At 47.1% G+C, this 26,036-nt stretch overlaps 1 protein-coding gene across 15 annotated transcripts in view; it reads left to right on the top strand.

Annotated features, from left to right (window-relative positions):
* The window catches only part of SGMS1 (sphingomyelin synthase 1), a 266,380-nt gene that overhangs the window by 151,050 nt on the left and 89,294 nt on the right, over positions 1–26,036 (top strand). For 13 of the 15 annotated variants that reach the window (XM_045081446.1, XM_004764115.3, XM_004764117.2 and 10 more), the window contains 2 exons: positions 5,278–5,426; positions 6,992–7,072. The gene's annotated coding sequence lies outside the window, so the exon portion shown is untranslated. Of the gene's footprint in view, positions 1–5,277; positions 5,427–6,991; positions 7,073–18,387; positions 18,749–26,036 lie in introns of those variants that run through there. The other 2 variants (XM_004764121.3, XM_004764120.3) reach the window with 1 other exon arrangement.

Here is a 26,036-nt window from a genome sequence, read left to right as displayed (position 1 = left end):
TTCTGAAGGGCTGTGACCCAGGGACGGAGGACTAGCCCCTCTGTTTGGGTAACTCTGCTGCTGGTGTCAGGGCGGTGTCCATACACACAAAAGCACGTTGCTATTTACCTTAAACACAGAAGTTTCTAGGAGAAGAGAGCTCCGGTCTACATTCTTAACAGCCGACCAAACCACGCAATAGGGATCTCGCGCCTGCAGTGTTTGCTGGTTTAGATGAAGTTCCTTCTGCCAGAGATATGAGGAAGCATGACTTGTTTACACCCAGACAGGCTCTGTGTGTACAGCTCCTACCACAGGGCCTTGGCACAGGATGTAACCCCAGAGCATCTGTGGAACGGATCTCTGGGTTTAGGAACACGACTGTGTAAAACAACAGGATGGACATCCTTGCACAAGTGTTTGTTCTGGGCCTCTTGATCTGGTTCCCTGGTTAATGTTTATTTAAAAAAAAAGAAAAAGTGGATCATTCCTAAGAAAAGGCAGCCTATTTTAGGGACATTTCTGTTTACTCAGAAAATACTATGCATTGCTTTTGAAAAGGAATTGAACTTCTAATATTCAATGTCATTTTTTTTCTCTTGCCCCAGAGCTTGCTTTTTATAAGCAGGGGCTTTGTAGTATTGTGGAAAGTTCATTCCTATTTTTGTCCTTGCTGAATATCTGATACCCTTGACTTCATTAGTTCTGGCTCGAGGCGAAAGTTGTGTGGACTTAGGTATAAAGAAGCCTGGGAAAAAGGGGGTCCAGGTTGGGCTTCTGAGTGACCCTGAACAGGTGGGTAACTTACAGTCTGGGTATGTGTGTCAGCACCTGTCGCTGAGAGGGTAGGGCTTGAAGATTCATGAGGATTTCCCAGCTTTCAGATGATGCCATTGTAGACCTCCCCATGCATTTCTGCTGGTAGCAGGATGGCCTGTTGAGGTAAGAGGTCTCTGGCTCACCGAGTTGGTCTTAGCTGTGTGCTTTGTTTGAGAATTGTTACTTGAGTTAATTGGTAAAAGCTGTTGGCACTTGCTCAGAAGGTTCAAGAATATTTATATTTGGGGGGCGCCTGGGGGTCTCAGTCAGCTAAACATCTGCTTTCAGCTCAGGTCATGATCCTGGGGGCCCGGGATCGAGCCCCACGTTGGGCTCCCTGCCCAGCAGGGAGTCTGCTTCTCCCTCTCCCCTGCTCATGTGAGCTCCTTCTCTCTCTCTCACTCACTCTCAAATGATAAGTAAAATCTTTAAAAAAACAAAAATGAAACAGCAACAAGGATGTTTATATTTAGATTTATAGAGTCCATATTAGCAAAATTGATGGAACTCTGGATTCTCTTCTGTTTTCATTTCTCTTGTTCTCAAAACCACTGATACAGAAAGTCTCCAGCTTGTCTGTCTGAACATGAGTTTTATGATGTGTTCAAGTGTGTTACATCATCTTTAAAATACTGTTTTGTTACAGTTGTTTTATGAGGGATAGGATTCTAGCACAGCCCCTGTGACAACTGAAATCATCTGGCTGTTCTCACTATTCAGCATGCTGAGTGGTTTTGCAGGGCGGCTGGGTGACCAGATCACCATTTGTAAGACCGTTACTTCCTTGGTGAACATGTTCTGTTATGTCCTATAGATGGCAGGAACAGGGTAACCTCTTACCTCATGCCATGAGGGAGGAGAAGGAGGGTCCAAGGCAGACAGTGGCTTGCGAGGAGGCACCCCAGTGGACGGGCTGCCTCTCCCAGGCCTTGGCCCCCAGCCTCCCTTGGAAGCATCAGGGACTCACACTACACTTCCCTTCTGTAGCCACAGAACACAGTCACTCCAAACAGAGTGGCTTAATCAGGGCATCTACTATCTCACGGTTCCAGGAGTCAGAGGTCTGGTTGTGGTTCAACTGGGTGCAAGTTGAAGGTTGCAATCAAGATGGCAGCCAGGGCTGCTGTGTTATCTGAGGCTCGACTAGGGAAGGGTTTGCTTCTAAGCTTGTTGGCAGTTTCTTGTGGACTCTCAGACTGAGAGCCTCTGTTTTGTGTTAACCATGAGCTGGAGGCTCCCATCTCGTGACTCCTCTTCTGAGCCAGCAAGGGAGGGAACCTTGTAGCAGGATGGACATGACAGCCTTAGGTATGTGAGGTAACTAAATGTATCCCACCATTTTTGTTTATTCCACTGGTTACAGTAGAGTCTCAGGCCCTACCCTGCTCAAGGGGAAGGTGTGACAGAGGCGCGGGTGAGGAGAGACAGGGATCATGGGGCTGTTTTGGAGTTGACCACACTTGAGGCTGGCTGGGAGAGTGGATTCTCTCTGCTCTATTGCCCTGTCTGTGCATTTTCTGTGTTCACCAGGAGCCCGTTTCTTGTCCCTTCTTTCTTCCTCCAGCCTGCAGAGAATTCAGTAACTGGGTGGCGCTTCCTCCTCTCTTCTGCTGTAGAAACACAAGGGAAAGGTAGCAGGAGCTCTGCCTTGGTGAGCAGCTCCCAGGCTGTCAGCCCCTGCCTGGATGGCTGGTAATTTGAGTGTGTGACACATTCCCTAGCCGCTGTTTCTAGGTCATAATATGCTCTCTATAAAGGACCCGAGTGGGGTCTTTTCAGCTTTGGTGTTTTGTGGTGCTGTCTTTAAACAAGTGCTGACCTCCAATGTGAGTTCACTTTCCCAGTTTCATCCTCTTACGGGTTCTTGCGATGACTGGGTTTAGACTGTAATTTAGAATCGCTAGTGGTTTGGGTCCCTTCATGCTTTGGCCCCATTAACTGATCTTTGGTATCATTATCTCTCCAGTCATCTCTGGGGTGTTTCTTGCCCTTTCTCCGGCCTGCTCGTGGGCTCTGTTTTAGTCTAAAAGTACTGCTCTTCATCGTCCCTGAGGAGACGGTGTGGTGCTGTGGTTAAGAACCAGGAGTGAAGCCAGACAGCCTGGGTTCGAATCCCAGCTCTGCCGCTTATTAGCTGAGCAGTCTCAGCGCGTGATTGCACTTGCTTTGGGACAGGTATTACCAAGTCTGAGTTGTCTACTGGCCAGCAAGTCTCTGATGGTGGCTGCTGCCCCCACTTTGCTCCCAAGATGGATATGCACTGATAATCAGAGCACTTTGTGCCTTGTCACAAAATGAAGTGTTTCTTCAGGTCTTTCTCTGGCCTCCTGGTAAGAATGGTGGGAACATATTGGCGCCTACGAGGACACCTCCCTTTTCTGGTGACATTGCCCTGACACCTGCTTTGCCTCCTCAGGATGAGGACCGTGAGTTTTACGAAATTGTTTGCAGGCGTGGTGTCCTTCAGCTGCTCTCATGATACCGGGCTGTGGGATGGCCGTGACTGCCATGCTCAGGCCTACAGAAATTAACACCTTGGGCAAGGTCTTCCAGGCAGACAGGAGGGGCATTGTTCTAGGTGACCATGGAGCACGTGCGCTTAATGACCATGGGACACTGTCCCCCACAGAGGAGGCTCAGACCCCTTGTAGTGCACCAGCTCCCTGGGAGAGCAGAGTCTGAGCATCCAAAATGACACATCTTAGAACACAAGTGCTTTTCTGCGCTTCTGGAGCCTTCGTGCAAGTGCTGTCTGCAGCTGTCTTGGCAGCCACATGCTTTCGGGTTGCGTGCCCACGAGGCTCTTCCTCTTTGGGGGCAGGTGTGGCCTTGCCCTAGAGGACAGGGTGTCCATTCAAAACAGGAGCATGGGGGCACCAGGTGGCTCAGTCGGTTAAGTAGCTGACTCTTGGCTTGGCTCAGGTCATGGTCTCAGGTCACGAGATGGAGCCCCGCGTCAGGTTCCACAGTCAGCGGAGAGTCTACTTGGGACCTTCTCTCACTCTGCCTGTGTCCTTCCCCCTGCTCGCACACACTCCCTCCAATAAATAAGTCTGAACCTTGCAGAACAGGAGTGCGTTCCTTTCAGGCAGGTTTCTGCATGACTGTTGTGGAATCTGTAAGCTGCGGGATTAGGAAGAACTGGGCTGCTGGTGGCCTCAGCCAGGAGTTCACGTCCAGACTCTGCTCTTCAAGCACATCAGCTATGTTGGTTGCTTATATTCTCGTGATGCTACCACCGCACTGCGTACTCGTGAATGCCCTTCCCCTCCGCCCGCTCCCAGCCCCTTCCCCACCCCCAGTCCCTGGCACAGCGCTTGGGGCCAGACGGAGAGTTCATTCACGCCACTTGTTGAAGTTGCTTATTCTTTTGAATGACCGCAGTGGTGGCACATTACCAGCTTGGAGGAGGAACTTGACTCTGCGAACCTATTAAAATATTTTCCATCAAAGCAAACAATGTGGGTCTTGTTAAAAAGATCAGGACTAGTTGTAGTTGTACTAGTTGTAACGAGACAGATTTTCTTGTTGGCATTGTCTGCTGGTTTTGAAGGTAAAAAAGAGGGCTCAGCCTGTGCCAAGCAGTTGGCATCATCAGAGTGAGTCCCAAAGACAATGATGTAGGAGGGGTCAATGAGCCCTTTTATTCAGATAGAAAGTTCTGTTTAAAAGTTGCTGTTACTGGGGTGCCTGGGTGGCTCAGTCGGTTAAGCGTCTGCCTCAGCTCAGGTCATGATCCCAGGGTCCTGGGATCGAACTCTGCCTGCATCAGGCTCCCTGATCCACAGGGAACCTGCTTCTCCCTCTCCCACTCCCCCTGCTTGTGTTCCCTCTCTTGCTGTGTCTATCTCTGTCAAATGAATAGATAAAATCTTTTAGAAAAAAAGTTGCTGTTGTATTTCTTGTGGGTCTTTTTTTTTTTTTTTTCTTTCTTGAAAGCCTCGCTGACGAGTCCATGCTGTTGTTGACGAGGCTGTGGTGGGAAGCTAGCTGTGGCGAGAGGCTGCCTGCTGCTGTCAGTGTGGCTGTTCTTCCCCACAGATGCCAGCGGAGCACTTGGCGTTGCACCCCAGGAGAATTAGCACTGATGGAAGTGATTCATTCCCTCTTTCAAGAATTTATCATCAAGAAAAGAAACACAGAGCCGCTCTGCAAAACAGTCCCCAGGGCACAGCTAGAGGTTTCCATGTGCACGTTAGTAAAGGCTGTCCACTAGGACGGGCACTGTTATTGGAGCTCTGCTCCAAACAACTTGGGAAAGTCTGACGTTCTCGTCAGAAGTCTGACTTGACCTCTCTCCAGTGTTCACACAGGGAAAGAGTCTGAATTTGATAGATGTAGGTGAGAATTGCAATCGAGGCCATGACTTTAAAAGACTCCTATACCTGCGTTCATAAACACTCACAGTGGGCCCTGTATGTGTGTGTGTCCAGCCTCCAGAACTTCTCTCCACAGTATGTCTCTGTCCTTCTCTTCCAGGCCTGGAAACTGAGTTTTGGAAGGATTCAGTAACGGACAACCACTCCGTGGGGCCTTTCTGTCCAGCGCGAGTCAGACCCTTCTCCACTGTCCATGGTTTTCAAAGTCTTCCATATCGAGTGACCAGCCTAGAAAGCTCTTGCCAGCCGGTGAGCATGGGGCTCCTTCCTCTTGGTGTTGGGTTCAATCTCTTAAGTCCCTGACTTTGAGTCCTACCCTCCTAACCTGTTGATGTTGGTAAGTTCTTTCCTTGCTACTAGGAGGATCTCTGGGTTTATGTGGCGTTTGTTCCATTTTCTCCTTTCTCTGTGACCCCCTGACTCTCTCTCCTCTCTCCCCCAACACACACACACGCACACACACACACACACACACACCCCCTACAGGTTTGGAAAACTTGAGACTTCTTGTCTATTCTGTAATTGAGGTGACAGAGTCTCTTTTTATAATTAATACGAATCTCTTTTCTCTGAATGACAACAGAGAGGCTTTAGGTGAGGAAGAGTGGCAGGTGCCTGTCTTGTAAGTCTGACCCCCTTGGAGCCATATATTTTTCCTAGAAAATGAGCAGTGGTTGCATTGTACCTGGTAGAAGTGGGGCGTTTTCATTTGGGGCTCTTCTGTGAAGGTAAAGAAAGCAGAACTTATTGTCCCTAGGTTGTGGGCCCTAAAATGTTAGGAAATTAAAAAACAAATGTAAAGCTTTTGTTCAGAATGCCTTGCTCTTGGAAGAAGGAAGGCCCTTTGCTGGGCATAGAACATTACTCCATGGAGTATATGAATCTCCATTATTTGAACTGGACTTAGGGATGAGTTACCAGGTCTGATCATTGAGCACAGGTGTCCCTGGTTCTGGGGTATACCCTTGTTGGATCAAAGCATGCTTGACGTGGCAGATTTTCTCCTTCGTCTCATTCAATTCTCTGAACCACACAGTATAGTGGGGAGTATCTTTAAGAAAAGTAGAAATTGATGCTGGGAAGAGATGAACGGACTTGGCCAAGGTTCCATGGCTAGTGAGTGGTAAGACTTGGAACCAAGGTTTGTCCGTGTGGTATCCTGTTGATGTGGGTGGGTTGGGTTCCCTAACGATTGATCTTTCCTATTCTGTAAGTTTTGATCAATATGGAAAATAGAGGAAGGATAAGAGGAATCAGCATAGATGGTCACTTAATTACTGATAAAGCGGGATTGGAGACCTCAACAGCATCTCTGAATCTAAAATGTGCACTGACTGCAGCAGCTGTCACCTGCTGGTCTTCTGGTAGCATCTGGGCTTGTGGAGAGCTGGAGGGAGCTGGGCTTCCCCGCTTGGCAGGGCTGAGCCCTAAGTCAGTACCTCCTCACACACTCCCAGGCAGATCTGTCCAGAAGAGGGCAAGGAGGGGCTGGGGCAGGGAGAGAGAAAACTGGCTTAGTCTGATACTGCTTCCTCCCAGCAAACAGACCAAAACCTCTTCCCAAAAACACAAGGCAAGGGTGGGGGGGCCCTCTGCCCCAAGCCTCGGCCATTGAAACACTGCTTTTTAAATCTCTTTTTCTCTTGGGGTGCTCTCTCTTGTTACTCTGTCCTTTCTTTTTAATTTTGAAGAGAAAGGAGGAGATGACTATTTTCTCTCTGTTTTGGTTATCAAGAAAGGAAAAGATAAATGTAGAAATCCAGAAGTGGTCTTTCGGAGACCTGTGATTAATCAGACCCCTTCTCTCGTGACAGGTGATGGAAGTGAGCTGGAGCAGTGAGAGAAGCTGGTAACTTCTCGGAAGCCAAGATGACAAGAATTGTTTTAAATAATCAGTAAGTGAAATTTCTTTAGCCCTCTGGAAGTCTTTGGTTTGCTGGTAAACATTCTCTAAGAAACAATGGTGGAAGAGTAGCTCGATCAGATAGCTTAAAAGTCTGAAAGAGAAAATGTTTAAAAAGTAAATATCCAAACACTTCAAAATATTGATGCTAACATTTGCACAGTTTTTGTGTGTTGGTAGGTGTGTCCTTTTACGTTAGGTGTCACAGCTGGGCAGACATAGCATGAGTAATTAATGGATCAAAGGAGGACTCCTTTTATATTAACTTGGGACTAGCCCTTTGCAAATAGACATTCTCGTTCCCGTTGGTTCAGTGAGCAGCATGGCTTACCAACCTCGGGTGTGCATGTTTTGGGAGGTCCCCGTGAATAAACGTGGCGAGTATGAATAAAGTTGAGCTCTTTGCTCCCTTCCCACATCCCTCTTTGAGTATCCGTCTCATTTTTTACACAACAGAGGCCACAACTGGTTGCAGATGATTTGACAGTTAAATGTGGTTGCTTCCAGTTTCGTTTTGATGATGTTAATGTTGGGACAAGAAGTTGCCACGAGAAAAGATTGTATACTTCCGAGTCAGACATTCCCTGGCCTGACTCTTGCCTTCGTACTTCTGTTGTAGTTTGTCAGTCTCTCCAGCTCTGTGCATGGGGCTCGGTCACATCCCTCCCAGAGCATAAACATATTTTACTAGAGCATAAACCCTAGTAAATTAGGAAGTGGTGAATTTGAGTATTTCTTCTCTTTGTTTTTACTAATTTATTTTAGTCACGTGTTTATATACTGTAACTTTTAATGATAGCTCTGTCCAACACCTGGCTTGCTGGAAACCCCAGGGGTCTGACGGTCTGCCCTGGGGGTGGGGGGCGGCTGGTAAATCAGCACTGGTTATAGGTTTCCTGTGGCAAAGGCATCTTGAAGCCACTGTTCTTCAGGTATCTGTCTCAGCCCTGGTGATATGACATTGGTTGGGTTGGTCAAAACAAGGTTTGTTTTTGCGTCTGTGCTGGGTAGCTCCCGTTGCCGTGCTCGCCCGCCTTCTGGAACTGAGAAGCCCTGAGAGTAGTTTCAAGCATCAACCTCTTTTCTCTGATGTTAACCCGGCTCTGTGATGGCCGTGTTCTCCCGGGCCCCTGCTGGCTGTGCAGGGACTGGGCTGCAGATAGTCCGGCTGTCCGCCCCCTTCCGAGTGTCTGCTCTCCCTTCGCTGTACTCCCTCGAACCTTCGTCGTGTCAGGTGGGGACACTTTGGGGACCAGCAGCCAGTGTTCCTCCTCACCCACGGTGGCATGTTGCTTTGCTTTTGTTCAGACATTAAGTTTTAATGAAAGTGACTTGTCTCCAGAGAGAGAAACAAAGCAGGACAGTATCTGGGCGGTTTCAAGTTCATACTGGCTGGACGAAGGTCTTGGGGAGTGAGATGGAGGGCAGAACGGACGCTGGACCCGAGAGCCCAGTGTTTCCTCCGCGTGCTGGCTTGCCCTTTCAAAGGGAACAATTGGAGCCTGAAATTGCTAAGTAACAGCTAAGATTGTGGTGGTTGTTTTTATTTTAAATCTCACCCACCTAGCTCTCAAAACACATTCTTTATTGAACTAAAAAAAAAAAAAAAATATGCCTTGGATATTTCAAAACATTCAGTGGTGTCGATTCCCTGAAGCAGACTTACATAAGCTTAAGACATTTAGTTCCCTTATTTCCTCCTAAAACAATAGATATTTATAGTTCCTACGGAGTCAGGGATGGACTTGGATTATTGCAAAAGCAATTCTTGTCCCTTTCACGCTGAAGCAGAGGGATGGAAATCTGAGACACTTGCCTCTGGATTAAGAAATATTGACCTGTGTCTCGATCAAGACGAACGAGGGTGTCTTTTTGGTTGTAGTGAAAGCAGACTTGGGAGACATAAGTGACCAAACAACCTCACCACACATAAAGTATTCTGATTTATGATTTCTCTCCCCAGAAGGCACCTGCTACTGTTTCAGGATATCCCCGGTGTAGATAAGTGTTTGATCAGACAGCTGTCAAGTGTGTGGTCCTGAAACGTGGGAATGTCACAGCCATGGATGGTGTGCCGTCCCCACACGCAGTAGTATGCTTGGTACTTGGCAGTCGGGGTCACGAGGGTAAACTCCAGGACAAATAAGACAGTCTCCTACGTCGGGAGCCGACGCAGGCTCATGTCACAGAAAGCCGATGTCATGAGGGATACAGTAACTGTTCTGGAAACCATCAGGAGAGAGAAATTACCTATGTGGTAGGCGTGGCGAGGTCCAGGAGACCTTCAGGAGCAGATGACATTTGCAGTGGGTATTCAGTGATAGGTGCCTTTTAATCAAAATACCTATTTTAAAAATTATAAAAGTTATAAAAGTTAACCCTACTAATTGGAAAGAACTTTAAAAATGTGAACATTATTAAGAACAAAAATTCACCAGTGTTATCACCACCTAACCTGGGTTTTTGGGGGATTTTTTTGTTTGTTTTTTTTGTATTCTGCCATGCTCTTTCTCAGCCTGGGTGAGTTACATACTTTTTTCTTCCTAAAATGGACTGTTTGTCATAAATACTGTTTTGACACCTGATTTGATTGACAGTATGCTGAAACCATGCCACATGAGTAAATACCGACATCCCATTTCGTATTGTTACACAGAATTTCACATGTTACATGTCCTGGAGTGTATCCAACCAGCCCCCCAGGAGTGGGCATTTTGCTCGTCTTCCGCTTCTCATTCTTGTAGAGCACGCCGTGGCGGACGTCTTTGTGCGTGCATTGTGGTGACCTTCCCAGTTCTACAGGCAGGATCTTTGAACAGAGTTGGGGCAGTGCTGAGGGAACATTCCAGCTAGAAGAAAGAGTGTGAGCAAAGAGGCAGAGGTAGGAAAGGACCATCTCAGTCTGGGGGAAAGGCTGGAAGTCTGCTTCTCCAGAGCGGAGAAGCAGCGCTAATTGGGGCTGTAGGTAGAGGATGGGGGTCTCCTATGCCAAGCCCTTTATTCATTCTCATTTGGAAGCCAGATTGGAATCGGTAGCCTAGTTCAAGTGAAGATTCTGAGTATCTTTAGTTTCCTTAAGTTCCCTTATCTGGAGAAGAAGTAATTAATTACCATAGATAATAGATACTACAGATAATAGATAATTAAGTAATAGTTGTAGATCATAGATAGTAGTTCTGCTTTCCAAAACTAATTGAGAGCCTTAAAAAAATCAATAAATTGGGGGAGTGAATAACTAATGGAAGCTGGAAAGAGTGTGTGTATAGAAGAAGCTGTAAGATTAGAGGAAATTGTGGTTTTAAAAAGCAAAGGAAATATCTTTAATTCATCTATTTTATATACTTATTAACAAACTATGAGGGTGCCTGGGTGGCTCAGTGGGTTAAAGCCTCTGCCTTCTGCTTAGGTCATGATCCCAGAGTCCTGGGATCAAGCCCTGCATCCCTGCTAAGCAGAGAGCCTGTTTTCTCCTCTCTCTCTTCCTGCCTCTCTGCCTACTTGTGATCTCCGTCTATCAAATAAATAAATAAAATTAAAAAAAAATAATATTTTAAAAAAACAAACTGAGTAAAATGTAAAGACAGTTTGGGAAAGATGTGGATTAGGAGACAAGTATCATAATTTAAGAATAATACTATCTTCTATTTACTAAGTGCTTTTATGCACTTGTATGTTTTAAATGCATCATTTAACCTAATTTCTCAAAAGTTTTCCCAGGAAGAGGGCAGGATTATCTCCATTTTGCAGGTGAACCAGAGGCCTCCCAGGCTGGGTTTAGGGGGGCGACACTGGACTTGGTGTTGGAGTTCAGGGGCTGCTAGGGCATTGGACAGGTCTCAGGACATGGCTGAGAGGGTTGTGAGGCTGTATTAAGACCTGCAAGGTGACGTGGAAGAGTGGCTTTCTGTCCTAGGATCACTTCTTTCATCATCACGGAAGGGAAGAAAACACTTCTCAGCCATTTTCTCTTCCCTTTGTGGTAGATCACATTGTTGTGAAAGCACTTGCTCCTTCCTACCCGCCCTCCATCTTTGTGGGATGATTACACTTTCCTACCCCAGTGAGGGTTGGCCACAGGGGCTGTCTTGGCCACAGGACTTATTTTGGCTGAAACAATGTGTGTAGCGATGACATTTCCCAGCAGGAGCTTTACATTAGGCCTCTATCTGCCATGTCTCTCTGGGCCCCTGTCCCAGGTCAAGGTCTGGACATTTAGTTTCAAATAATCCAAACCCTGGCCCGAGGATCAGGACTCTGAATTCAGCATGACTGTGTGCCGTGTGTCCAGCGGCTGTGGAACGGGGCATAAAGTTGGGTCACAGAGACCAGTGTTACATGGTCACTAGCGGGCTGTGCTTCGCCACCCTTCTGATGCCCTTGGAATGACATTGGCCTCCGTCACTCAAGCTCATGTCCCCTCGCCTCCCCTCCTCCTCAGCCTGTGTTTACTGCACTGTCTAGTTGGTGCTGAATGTTAGACTTTCTTACTCCCATCTTGCATTTGTAGTGAAGCAATTTGTACAGACTCATCCACTAGATTGGTGTATATGCCTTTTTTTGGACATGTGTTGTGAACTGTTCAACCTCACAGATGATGTATCTAAAATTTTTTCTCTGCAATATAAATTGCCCAACATGTTATTAAAACAAAATAAACTCTTAGTAAATTCTTGACCATTTTCGTTGATTCCCACCTCTCAGTGAAGTTACAGGTTCTATTTTCCATGATGTATGAAGTGGAGGTTATTGTTGTCAGAGCGCTCCTTTGCGTTTTCCCTTTATGGTGTCTGATGCGAGAAGGCTCTGTGCAGGTTCAGTAACACCTTACCTCTGTGTGGAATAATTGGGAGTTGACCTGTCTTATCTCCGATCCCGTGTCCAGTAAGCTGATGGGTGTTCAGGGGCTCTCTTGATTTCATGTTTCCTACTGACTTGTCTTGGCTTTGGACCATGGTGTGCAACCAAGACCTCGGAGAATTGACTAGTCTGACTAGTAGCTTCTGGGTTAAGATGATGCACTAGTTAGCTACTTGGTCATTCAGCGATTTTCTGTCGTGCTACTTCTGATCACCTCTCCACTTTGATTTCAAAAGGCAGATGGCTCTTTGATTATTCAAGTCCCATTTGGGGACCAAGGACTTCCACACTTTTCTCTCCAACATGCACAGAAAGAACAGGGCACAACCCCAGTCAGACAGGAAGGAACACTCAGGGAACGGTTCTGGTGTATCCATAATGGTCCACTCTTAAGGTTGGGTGACGGGTTCGTGATTGTTGATTTTAATATTATTTTTCCTTAAAGAAGCATTAAATATATTCTCTTATATGTATTAAATACTCTATAGCTAAAAAAGTTTTTGTTTTTAAGTGTTAAACATTGTTAAATACATCCATTGTGTTTATAGTGGCAGAAGTGTGTCACATCAGTTATTTTTACAACTTTAATTTTCTTTTAAAATACCTTAGATGGACTTTTTAATAAAGAGTGGTCTCTTTTCTCTACAGGCCACAATAATTTTATTTTGAAGACACTATTTATTGACCTTTGATTTTTCAGAGGCTCTTCATGTAAATGTAGTTATTAGTACGGTTTAGGGGTCAGACAGAAATACTTTCTCTTGTTCTACCACAGAGAAGTATCCTCTGTTAGGAAGGGTATAGAGGGGCGCCTGCGTGGCTCAGTTGGTGAAACGTCTGCCTTTGGCTCAGGTCATGATCCCAGGGTCCTGGGATTGAGTCCCGCATCAGGCTCTCTGCTCATCAGAGAGTTTACTTCTCCCTCTCCCTCTGCCTGCCACTCCCCCTGCTTGTGCTCTGTCTCTGTCTTGAATAAATAAATAAAACCTTTCTTCCTTCCTTCCTTCCTTCCTTCCTTCCTTTCTTTCTTTTGTTTTTTTTTTTAAAGGAAGGATATAGAAAGTTAGTGTCTGGTTATTGACAATGACTGACCACTAGCCCCTTCTCTTTTCTGTAAAAAAATCTCAGTATTTTTGGTTTTTGTCATTACGTTAGTCACCATACAGTAAGTACTTCATTAGTTTTTGACGCAGTGTTCCATAATTGAAGATCTCGGTGTTTACACAGGGTTGAAAATCCTAGCCGGTTCTCCTCAGTTGTCAGCCTGGGCCTGCCTGGTGGCTGTGGGGATCAGACACAAGAGCCCCAGCTTGGGCTTAGACGTCCATGGCTTTGAAGCCGTCTCTGCTTGTTTTAGCAGTTGACCTTGAGCTCAAAACCCTCTTGACTCCCATTAACAGTGGGCCCAGGACAACTGTTAACATCTACCTCGCTGTGTTGTGTACACAACAAATGGGAATTAGCGTGTGTGCAGCAGAAGGCACCCTCGTGACTGGATCCTTAGTGAGTTAAACTGAGCGGGTTTTTTGCTTGTTCTGGGTGGAATTTCAAGTACAGTTTCCCAAAGGAACAGTGTTAAGAATGAGATTTGAATACAGTATTAGAAATATCATTAACATTAATTTGAGATCAATCATAAGTTAAATAGGCTTTTAAAGCCTGGCCAGAGAAGCCCATGTGTACGATTGTCTCCAGTGAAATGCATTTCAGGTGCCACCTGAGACTTCATTTATTTCAGACCTTAGACGTGGACTTCTAGAATGTAATTTATTACCAGGCTTAGGGCTGTTTAGATAACCTTTTGCTCAGACATAAAATGGGATTTCTTGATAGGTGGTAGTGCTTTGGGGGACAAATGAGCCCTCCTTTCTATTTTGGGGAAGTAAACTTACCTGGAGACCGTACTGCTCTTCCTGTCAACCCACCTAGGTAGTTCTGGTATAGACCTGTGGCCAAAAGGGAGACCTTGACCTCTGGGTGGATGCATGGCCCCACGTGGGAACAGTGGGAGTTTTCCCTGAGGATCTTTACAACTATGGCTATGGAATAGGCCCTCTTGGTGAGAGAGCTGGGAGTTAAGCGGAAGAAGACAGATTTCAGGAAGGGAGAATGGAACCAATCTGTAGAAACAGATCTGCCTTCAGGTTCTGGTGGGGGTCAGGTTGAGTTGGTCCTAAAACCCAGCTACCCCTGTGGCTTTCCTTTTGCTGGGTCACGCGGAGTCAGCATGTTCCCCCTTACTCTTATTGATTTATTTTTAAATATTTATTTCCAAATTTAAATTCAATTACTTAACATATAATGTATTATTGGTTTCAGAGACAGAGGTCAGTGACTCATCAGTCTTACCTAACACCCAGTGCTCATTCCATCATGTGCCCACCTTGCCTTTACTGGGGATGCCTCAAGTGCCATTTCTGTTAACCCGCAAGCTAGAGAGTAGTGACTAATTCATCTGTTTAGACTTGGCATATGTAAGAAGTTGTGCCTTTGTCATGGCAATTATAATAAATATAATTATATAGTGGGACAGCTGGTTTATGACATAGCTTTTCGAGAACAATGGCACTGTTTATTCCTATCTTATAAAAGCAGAAATGTATTAGCACTAATCAGAGGATACTAGTGACTGTGTGCGCGCCCGCGCGTGTGTGAGAGAGAGGAGAGAGAGAGAGAGAGAGAGAGAGAGATAATGACTCTGAGAACAGACTGAGGGTTACCAGAGGGGAGGTGGGTGGGGGACGGGGGAAATGGGTGAGAGGGATGCAGGAGTGCACTTGTGATGAACCCTGGGTGATTAAAATAAAAACTTAGAAAAATGAGTCGATAGGAGTTTGCTCTAATGCAAACATCCTACAATGTGTGCTTTTAAACTGTATAAAACAAATTCATAATACGGTTCTAGTAGTCACAGTTTGCCTTGAAGAACCTTGTGCTGCCATTGGTAACAAGGAGCACTAGTGGGCAAAGAGCAGATGTTCATGGCTCTCCCGTGTAACGTGGAGAGAGCCAGGTCTCTTTCAGGAGGAATTGGTGCTTTGGCAGGACTGCCGCATGTGTGAGTATGTGTGCCTTACTAGAAGGGGAAGAGAAAATGACTTAATGCCTTTGTTTTCTTCAGTGGGTTAGTGTTGGAGGAACTGAGATTTTATGTGATGACACTCCTTTGTAAACTCTGCTTCCCTCTAGGAAGTATCCAACTTGCTCTCTCACTAGTAGCATTCTGTATTGTTGGAACATGTCAGCGAGAGCAACGAAACACACCTGCCGCTTGAGTTCTGTGTGCCAACCGGTCTGAACAACTATAATATGTACTTCTCCTTGAGGTATCAGCAGCCCCAAGAAACTTTGTCCTTTCTCCTTTGTGGCTGTTGTTCACCTGGAGCATCATTTATATCAGACTGTGTGTTCGGCTGTGTCCTGGGTGGAGGGATACAAAGCCTTTGAGACATAGTCTCTTCCTCAGATGGACTTTTATCATCTGGCCAGAGAGAAGGGTCAGGGGAGGGATTGCAAATGGAAGGAAGACACTAAGGTTGTGTAAGTCTGTGTTGAGATGGAGGTATGAAGAAGGAGGTCTGTAGGCATTTGGAGGAAAGAAGAGTTCTTTAAGACCTGAGACGTGGGGAGGGTTCCAGGAAGAGGAAGGGTCTGGAAGGTCACCATTAGTATGGAGAGTGACAGAAGGTCTACAGCCAGGAGGTGTGGTGTGGGCCTCCATGTGGAGGTGATACTAAGCCCTGTGCTTTAGGGGAACATGTAGACCAGTTGCTGTATTTGATGGAGGGTTTTTTGGGTGGTCTGTGGGGGTTGGAACGGTGGAGGCCAGTGTTTGCTGCTTGAACATCAAGGCATTGGGCCCTTGGGCTAATTGTCACTTTTTCTGAACTATACAACCATAGCCAGATAGTTTGGTGCTGTAGGCAAAAAAGACATCCTAGAAATAGTACATTGTAGCAACGTTGGCAACTGTGTCCCTACTTTGGAAGCATAAGGTTTGTTGTAAACATCTTTCAACTGGTTTGAGTTAATGATTCAGATAGACATATGTATGAAGCCCTTCTTCCGGACAGAGCACCCATTTTATGAATTTAAGCTTGACTGGATCCTAGGCAGTAGAAACAAAGTAAACCATCTCTCTCTTTTCTGGATGGCTACCTTACCCCTTCCTCTTTCATGTATCTCAATGTATCTGCTTATGTCTACCCACTTAGACAATCGCATTTTTCTCGCTGCAGGTGTAAGTTTCCTGAGTTGTGTGCACACACAACTATATGTATATGTATATTATATCCATACATAGATATATCTATGTATATACATATATCTATGTATATTATATCTATACATAGATATACATATACAGCCTTCCCGTATAAAAGAGCTGCTGTCCTTGGTGTAACAGCCAACATATGACTTGTGTGCACACACAACTATATGTATATGTATATTATATCTATACATAGATATATCTATGTATAGACATATATCTATGTATATGTCTATACATAGATATAATATACATATACAGCCTTCCCGTATAAAAGAGCTGCTGTCCTTGGTGTAACAGCCAACATATGACCAGTTTGACCAGTGTGATCGGTTATAATAGTTCTGTAAATAAAAAATCACGGTGCTTAAAAATACATATTAATTTGCATGACTGTTTGAGGAAAGTTGCCTACAAAGCAGATGTTTTCCTTTTGATATCTGCTATAAAACCAAAGCTGTTTAATTGATAGTGAGAGGGAAGGTTTATGGCATGGTGGCACATGGTGTTGTCATATTTATTCTGTGATGGTGATGATGCATTGGGAGCACAGAAGACCTGGCGGCTGGAACAGCAGTCAGGACACTCAGCCTTGGTGACCTGGCTTGGGGAATGGGAAGAATGGTAGAGATATGGGAGACACAGTGGGAGGCTGTCATCATACCTGTTGCTAGTGAATTCGAGAGAGAGAAGTTGGGGGAGAGAGAGCTCAGATGAGTATAGAATTTAACTTAAAGCATCTAGGACAATGAGATTACTTTTCTGTGAGTCAAGGGAAATTTTCAGCTCCATCATCTAGACTATGGGCCAATATTATGCCTGTTGCTAAGGATAAATGTGAGGTCATAGGCTTACCCTGCACCTGCCCTTTTTGACCATAAATTAGTCTTCCGGGTGGAAGAACCCTTGGAGCCCTTCAGAGAGATGAAGCAGTGACTTAGTGCCCCGCTAAGTCAGGGCGGGAGCTCTGGACTCCTGGCACAGTGCTCTTTCCACTCTTCCATAATGGTTTACATAATATCCCATTTTAGAAAGAGCCTTTTGATCTCACTTTCGATCAGGTATTTGGTTAGTATTTTGAAGAATTTTTGGCCTGTAGAATGAATGATTGGTTCTTAAAAAATACAAGGAAGTTAAACTCAGGAGATTATCTCCAAAGCCAAGAAGGTTTAATTTTTAACTTAAAAAAAAAAAAATTACTCCTCTGCTAAATTTCTCTATCCCCGCTAGCCATCAGCTCATTTCTTAACTGGTCCCCGGGACTTAGCCATTCTTCAGTCTGCTGTGATTTGCCAGTTCCCAGTTACATAAACTTTCCTGTATTTTTATTCCATAATAATGGTTAGGGCCCAGTAGCCCAGATGGAGTATTTGCAAAATCACTCTTACTTTTTAAAAAAAGTTGGTTTACTATGGCATAAATGAAATCATTTCAATTTTAAGCCTTTTTGTGTGTGTGTGTGGTAAAATTCCTGTTGTATAGTAGGAACACCAAACCCAAGAATCCTAAACCAAAAGTTTCTTTAATTTATTCTTACCTATTTATTTTTTTTTAACCACTTAAATAAAGGACTCAGACCACACAACACCAAAGTACTACTTCAGCTTTAAAATTCTTTGGATATTTTAACATCAAAAATAATTTTTAAAAAATGATAAGCTAGTTTGTCCTAGTTTTTGAAGGTCGACTTAGAACTTCCAGGGACAAGACAGCGCTGTTTGTGTGCCCGCTGTACGTGAGCACTGTGCCCAGTGCTTTGCGTGTAATATTACATATAAGCTGTCCCCCAGACTCTGTCAGGTGGGCATTTTGTCATCCCCCGCCCCCACTGCAGGTAGTTTGCCCAGGTGATTCTGTGTCAGAGGTCGGATCTGAATCTGCTGCGAGGCCAGGCCCCCTGCTCACTGCATCCAGAATCCCGCCGAACTCCGGAACTTTTTCTGAAAGCAATAGAAATTAACCTCCATCCACGGATCTCGTGTGTCATGATGAGATTAATTCTTTTTTTGAAAGAGTTTTTACTGAGCCATCTACTGTTTTCTTGGAAGTTGCTAAAGGCTAAAGTTTGAGGGGGGAGCAAAACAAACAACTTCTTTTTTAAGGGCTGATATAAATCAAGACAGGAAAGTTCCGCCTTAGCCGCCAGTGAACACGCTTATTGGTCAGGCTCCACGGGCTGACTCATTTCTTTTTCGCAGTGTTAGAGGGCCACACCCTGCATTCCAAAAAAACCTCTGCTGCCGGGCCACACCCGCGGCCTCCCCGCTGGAGCCTCCGGGGTCGCAGCCGGCGCGGTGTCGGTGTGTCGGTGTCCGTGCGCTGTCGGTGTCCGGGCGGTGTCGGTGTCGGTGCGGCTGCACGCCGGCGGGCCAGGCCGCGGGAGACGCGCGGGTGTGGGGCCCGGAACCCGGCGACCCCCGCCACCCGGACCCTCTTCCACCCCCGCCCGCCCCGCCTCCCGCACCCCCCAGGCGGGAGCCGCGCACACTCGCTGGTGCCCCGGGAACTTTGCCGACACTGCCGCCGGGGAGGAGGAGAGACGTAAGTGTGCGCCCTCTGGGCGGAGTGGCCTGGCCGGCCCGGGCGCACTCCGGGGAACGAAGGCTGCAGCGCGGACCGGTGGACAGCGGGCAGAGCCGGCCTCGCGGAGCTCCCCGGGGGACGCGGGGAGTGCCCTTGCCCGCGCCACAGCCCCGCACGCTCCCCGTGCCCTTGCTGAACCCGTGGCTCGGAGTATGAGGGCGGGGGCTGCAGCTGGGGAGGCTCCGAATGTGCCGGGGTGCTTTGGAGAACTAAGGAGCAGGGGGTTGTTTTGCCGTGGGGTTACCAGAAAGGCCCAGCGGAGGTGTCGGAGGGAGTCAAATTGCATCTACAGGGAGGTGGCTAAGTTTGGGGGAAGCCCTCTCTCGAACTCCAGTCCCTGTGCGGGAGAGGTCCTTGAGCTAACTCCTTGGCCTGGCGGGGAGCGGCTTTGAGTGAGATCTATGCTACAGCCCGGAGGAAGCACGTGCGCCTCGTGTTTTGGAATGAGCATGTTTACTCCACAGCCATGCTTTCTGTGTATTGTGGCCAGTAATTGCTCCTGCGGAATTTGTGGAAATAAATACCCTGAGAAGAATGCATGGGACTTGCTTCCCCCCCCCCCCATTAGTTTTTGTTCTGTGTCCTTGTGGAGTTATACCAAAGAGAAGGGTAAGAATCAGAGACCTGAGCTCCAGTTCAATTTCATTCTTAATCCTGTTGCCTTACCACTTTTAAAACTGATGTAGAAATAAAGTTGTGGATCTTCTTTAAAAACCTTTCTATGTAAGAAACTAGTCAGCAAGCGCATAGAGATTTGTATGGTGTCTTTTTCTTTCTTTCTCTCTTTCTTTCGCAAGAGGATGGGGAGGTGTAGGGACAGGAGAAGCAGAACCTTTGATTTATTCTGTTTGATTAAGGACCTACCCAGTGCAACAGACATATATCACCACTGATATATGGTGAGAAGCACTGGCTGTACTCGAAAGGCAGGCTGTAGACGTGAAGACATCCATAGCAAGAAGGAAGATAGGAAAATTGTAAATTGCATTATGAAGTTACCGACATGAATTACGAAGTTATGAATGATACCATTATTCTTCATTTATGAAGGTAGAAACTAATGCAAGCTGTAACAGAAAGAGTGAGAGGTTCTTTGCAGCTGATTTTTTCTGTATATGAAGGAAACTTTACTAGAAAGAAATCTTTGCTAGGGGCGCCTGGGTGGCTCAGTCGTTATGCCTCTGCCTTTGGCTCAGGTTTTGATCCCCGGATCTTGGGAATGAGCCCCGCATCGGGCTCCCTGCTCCTCCAGAAGCCTGCTTCTCCCTCTCCCACTCCCCCTGTTTTTGTTCACTCTCTTGTGGTCTCTTTTCCTGTCAAATAAATAAGATCTTGAAAGAAAGACAGAAGGAAAGAAAGGAAGAAAGAAATCCCTTCTAAATGTACTAAGTAATTGGATAGAATTTTCAGTGAGTTAAACTTTGACCTCCTAGTAGCACTGTTTCCAAGTTCATAGGCTTGATCAGCTCAGCTGCTTTGAGTTTAACTCAAGTGCCTCTGTGTGAGATGGGGATCCCAGTTCTTTTGAGAAACATTCTGTGATGTTGAAGACAGCTGCGGTAGTTGGAAATGCCCCTGTCAGGTGGTGAGAAGGGAAAGATACTTTGTTAAATCTCTGAGGTGTCTAAAATGTAAAGGGATGATTAAATTTAGATTTTGATTTGAGTGTCACGTACCATTGTGACAGAGCCGACCATTTAAGGACCTGCTTATGATCAAGCAGCAAGATGCTTTGCATCCACTACCTCATTTAATTTGTATAGTCATGCTGAGAGATAGAGATATTATTATCTTTGTTTTATAGTTGAGACAGCAGCTTTAACAGTGTTAACTTTTCTGAATGAAATAATCCCAGAGGACTTTCTTTGTTCAAAGCAGATTTTTTGGTGTGATTTTTAAAAGTTCCTCGTTGCCCCAGCGCCAGAATATCAAAGTACAAGGAATGGTGCATTTACTCTGGGAGCTCATGGTTTTCAAATATTAACTAAGCAAGCCCTTTCTTGATAAGCTTGTTAACACATGTGCCATCCCCACCGTTCCGCGCTTGGGATGACTTTCTCCTCCTTTTTTCCCCTGAAGCCTTGTCAGTTCTAGACTGGCATAGTCTTCCTATCCCACATGCACTGAGTGCAGCTCAGGCATTAAGCAGCTGGGGACGTGGTTGTCCAGGGTCACTGTCTGTGAGTGCACACGGGCAGTATTTTCTATGCAATGTCAAGTGCTTTTTGTTTCTTGGCACTTAGTGTTGAGCCTGTTAGTTAAGAATAGTGAGGTCACGAGTGGCGCACTTTGTGAATGCTGGAACTTTTCTTGTTCAGTGAAGGTGAGAAAATCTCAGTGTGTCTCACCAGGGGCTGCCAGTACACCGAGGGTCCCTCTGCTGGGCTGGCTTCTGCGAGGTCAGAGTGAAAGAGAACATTGTCCCGTGTCTTAGAACGCTGTGCGCTACAGCATCTGGGCCAGAACCCAGAGCCCAGTGTCGTCCCACCCCCGCCTCCATCACCGTCACCACCTCTTAGACACAGAACACCCACCCAGGCCTCCTCCTTAGACCTCTCGGAGTCCTAGCTGTGTTAAGTGCCTTGAGTTCTCGAAGATGTCGACAGCGCATGCCAGTGCAATGATAAAACCACTTGGGGGTAATCTTGTGAAAATCATGGAGAGGAGGAAGTATGCCAGGCAGCTTGATTTTCGAAACAGGGCACGTGGTAAGTTCTGGAAACTTGATTTTCAGGGCTCATGTTGGTATCTAGCAGAATTTTAAGTGACATTTTGAGAAGGTGGATAGGGATGGATTTCGAGAGTGGGGTGACTGCCCAGGTCCAGTGTCACTCCTCTCCATCTGGCCTTACTTCTTTTTTGCTGGTTACCAGACAGGTGTATCAACATCCCTGCGGGTGCCCACAGGCCTGCTTCAGCCAGACATTTAAGCAAGTGCTGCGTGATGTTACTCGAGGCAGACATGTGTGGGTTGGGCAGCAGTAGAGATGAGTGGGTTTGTGTTTTGCCCTCCTGAGCAAGACTGGTCAGTAGGGTGGTGTCAGCCCTGAGCTAGCTGCCAGCCCCCAGCTCCTGACACATCTGGAGGAAAAGGTCACATGCTGGTAGAGGTGGAGAGGGAAGCGACGGCCCCATGGTTTTCTGAGGCATTGGAGATAGTGGTTAGGGGACCGGGACTCAGGACGCCTGGGAGGCTCGGTCACTTAGGTGTGTCTGACTTGGGCTCAGGTCATGGTCTCAGTGCTCAGTGGTGAGTCTGCTTGTCCCTCCCGCCCCCTCCCCCCACTCTCTCTCTCTCTCAAATAAATAAATAAAATCTTAAAACCCCTGAAAGAACAGGGACTGTGGTCTGACCTTGGGCGGGTTATTTGAGGGATCTGCGCCTTAGTCTTTTCATTCATAAAACGCAGATAAATACTACGTCCTTGTTGAAGATGGTGAAGGATTACATTAGATCGATAATCCATGGGAGGTGCTTCAAGCCCTGAGCCCGACAGTAGACCGTGTGTGTTGGAATGGGGCCTTGTGTTGTCGCTCGTGCTTTTACTGCTTTGGGCGCTGCTGGGTACTGTTCTCGGTTTGTGTGTCGGTTGTGGGTGCAAAATGGGGCTGTTGGATTTGGGTGAGGGTCTAGAAACTTTGAACGGAGGTCGATGGCCCTGGGGATGTCCAGCCTGGTGTGGAAGCTATGGGATGGAACTGGCCTCCAGTCCACTGAGGTAGAGCTGGTCACATTCTCTGCCTGGTGCATTTTATCTGATGGAACGAGTGCTTTCTCTTTAGGAGCTGTTGCTGGCTCTCCCAGAAACCTCCATCAGGTTAGAATTTAGAGGGGCTCTTTCTTGGTGTTGGTCAAGATTGAACCAGCGATGATCTTAGGCACTTGGCTAAACTCGGTGGTTCTCACGGGGTGGTGGGGAGGGGGGTGTCAGTGAGCCAGTGACGCCGCTGCTGTGCATAGGACAGGCCCCTCTGCACAGAATCGGGCCTTCCAATGTCAGTGGTGTTGAGGCTGAGGAACCTCATCTGTGTGTTTCTGTGAAATGGGTCTTTTGGAGCCTGCAGAAGGGCACGGCATGCATGTTTTACCAGCAGCCATCCAGTATCAATGGCATTTGCTCCGTTCCCCTAGAGGAAGAGAATGCAGTGCTGGGAGAGAGTCACGTAAGCCCGTGCGGGCATCCCAGCTGTACCCATTTAACCTGCTCTGTGATTTGAGGCAAGTTTCTCTGTCTGTGATCACCCCGTCCCTGTTTCATAAGAGTTGCAGGAATCCACAGGGCGCATCTGCAAAGCTTGCAGTGCCGTTCTTGGGCCCAGGAGTGAGCCATGGTTTTTCAGATTCACTTTTCTTTTTTTTTTTGGTAACAGAGTTAGGTGGATGCTTATAAAAATGGAAGACTTGGAAAGAGGATGAATCAAGAAAGTGGGTTTCTAATAGTTGAAAGATACAAACCAAAAAGGGCTTTGGGGTCAGAAGTTGGGGAGGTTCTATCCCTGAAGTGTTAACTTTAGCCCCATGGGGAAGGAGCTAGAGTCCTGTGCCTCACGTGGGGCTGGAACTAGCCAGGAGGAAGAGTTCTGTGTTTGTGGATTGCTCCACTGCAAAAACTTGGAACATTATTCTTAAGCAGTGCAATGGACTCTGTTTCTTCATCCTACTTTTGATGTGATTGATGGTTCCTTAATCGGTTGTCTAGTGCCTTAAGGTACAAGCCACACACACACCCAGCCACGTATACCCAAATGTGTCAGCCTTGCTGTCTTACTGACTTCCTGTCCCCACTCTGCCTCCCCACCAAAGACGGAGCAGAGCTTTCACGTGGTCGCTCTTCCTGTCACCCTCATGGGTGGCCCAGCCATGGAGCTGGGAGTCTAGAGGCCATCCCTGAGTCCCACTGTTTTCCTGCTGTCGTGGTGGCCTGGGACACTTCCATAAGATCAGCTGAAACTTCATGCATTTGACTGCAGGCTGAATGATTGATTGATTGATTGATTGATTGATTTTGGGAGCTGAGCCTTGGGTGGAAGGATCGCCACCCTGCCCCCTGTGGGCACGACCTACCTGCTGTCTCCTTTGTAAGGGAGAACGTTTTACAGCTCTCTTTGTCATCCAGGAGGTACCTCTGAGAGATGCACTGTGGAAAGTGGCCTGGCTTAGAAAGAGGCTCTTTGTCTGGAGGATTGAAGATGTTTGTGAGTTTTTAAAGAAATTTCACTTTCTCTCTCCGGGTCCGGGGACCTCTGCATTTGGAGGGAATTGTTGAAGTCCTGCATGCACACAGGGCGCAAGCCCTCCTGTGGAGCAGGTGTCTGTGTGTGCCCCAGCAGCTTGCCTCTCTCTGGGTATCTGGAAAGCTGTCCTCTTGGAGCAGTGGGGAGACCACACACCACCCCCATCCCCCACCCCCTAGCAGACAGCAGCAGGTGGACTAGGAATGACTGGGGCACCACAGCCCGCCCCTGAAACATTTGTAACACAGCCACCCCTTCACGCAGTGCGTGGAGGCTTTCCTGAAACCAGCCTTCAGGCTTTCTTGAACCCTCGCGATGGTGCAGAAATCGAAGGCAATGTTCCAGACTCTCCTGGTCTCGAGCTGCCCCAGAGTTGCTGGGTGTAAAGGTGATTGACAGACACTCGGGCGTTCTAACAGAGAAGCCTGAATGGGGACATGCAGAGCTTCGAGGGGTCAGAAGGCAAGAGTTTGACATTTGAGCCAAACCAGACCTCGGGTTCCTTGTAGATGAAAGAGATGAGAGATAGATTACAATTTTAGGTGGTCCCAGTGAGCACAGTTCTTGAAGCCCGATTAGATGATTTCCGCCCTTTGGGCTCAGCCTCATGACTTTGCTTTCCCAGATGTGGATGAGGCTGGAAATTCCGTGAGCTGCTGTGACCCAGGTGTGGAAGGTGCCCGAAGGCCGAGTGTGTGTTTGCAAGGTCCCCAGTGCTCACCCGGTGGAGTCCCTTACTCTTTGCTGTCCAAATCCCAAGTTCTAGACTTGTGCTGAGTCAGCAGATGTGAAGCTAGATTTCTTTGTGTTTTGAAACTGGAGTCCTGCCCAAACACCTTGTAGACAGACACAGAAGGAACAAAGAGATTTAAAAGGTCACAGTAGAATGGAACAATAGACCTCATTACGCATATCTGTGAGCTTGTGTTTTTAGTTTAAAGAGTTTAAACTTGGTGTTTCCTGAATTCTTTGATGTGCTCATCTAAATATTCTCTGTGGGTGTAGTTTGCTGCTTTTAAGAGGGGTCCCTCCCCCTTCCTGGAAATTCCTAAGGCCTTCGGTTCACTGGAGTCACCCGTTTCCTCCGTTTGCACCGTGAGCACGGTTGGTCTGTGGGCACTGTGCCAGGGCTGGGAGAGCCCGGGCCCTTTCTAACTTGGAAAAGACCCGGTTCTAAAAGGACGCAAACACCTGCGGGTTCATGGAGCAGAGCGGAGGGAGACCGAGGAAGTGCCGCCACTCTGGGCTCCTCGGGCAGAGGGAGCACTTGGTGCACGGTGGTCCTCATGGGGGAAAGGTCTTTGGAGAGAAGTTTGCAGATGTGAACCCTGTAGCTGCGATGACATAGGCAGCACCAGCCCGGCCTGTCTTCCCGGAGGGAGGGTGTCCTGCTTTCAGGGAAGCCAGAGCCAGTCTTTGGGGTGACCCTGTCCCCGGGCTGGGGCTGCCTATGAGCTTTTGAGATCAGGCCTTTGGGTTCCAGACCTGACTCTGCCGTGCCTTAGACACCAAACACTGCGGAGCCCACCCTGGGACACCGCGTCGTTCTGTCCCATGCCCCGCTGTGTGCTTTTTGGGCTCCTTGTGGATTGCGATCAGCAGATTCCAGCCTCTGGTCTGTGTGGTTCATACTCCCACAGCAAGGTGTTAAATGGGTATTTTTATTTTAATGTCCCCATGAGCCTGGTTGGCAGGTACCACTCCTCATTTATTTATGACTCGCAAGGTTAAGGGGCTGGACTGGTGAGGCCCCACGCCCCGCCCCAGGTGACAGTGGGCTGGAAGCACCAGCTTGCTTCCCATGGGGGGCGCTTGTCTTCACCCTGAGTGTCCTTTCCTCCAGAACTGATAACCATTGTAATGCTGGTACTTCCCTTTGCTTCTTAGAAAATGTGGGGAAGAGAAAGGAGCTTAACTGAGTGCTTACTCGTGCAGGGATGCCGTGTCTTCTGGTGCGAGTGACTCATGTGAGCATGAGTAGAGCAGACCAGAGTCCATTGTTATAGTTACA

The sequence above is a fragment of the Mustela putorius genome, unplaced genomic scaffold (genome assembly GCF_011764305.1).
Source record: "Mustela putorius furo isolate JIRA1106 unplaced genomic scaffold, ASM1176430v1.1 tig00000577_pilon_pilon_pilon, whole genome shotgun sequence".
In the NCBI taxonomy this organism is placed as follows: Eukaryota; Metazoa; Chordata; class Mammalia; order Carnivora; family Mustelidae; genus Mustela; species Mustela putorius.
The sequence above is the reverse complement of the archived record's forward strand: the minus strand, read 5'-3'. Positions and strand labels throughout refer to the sequence as shown.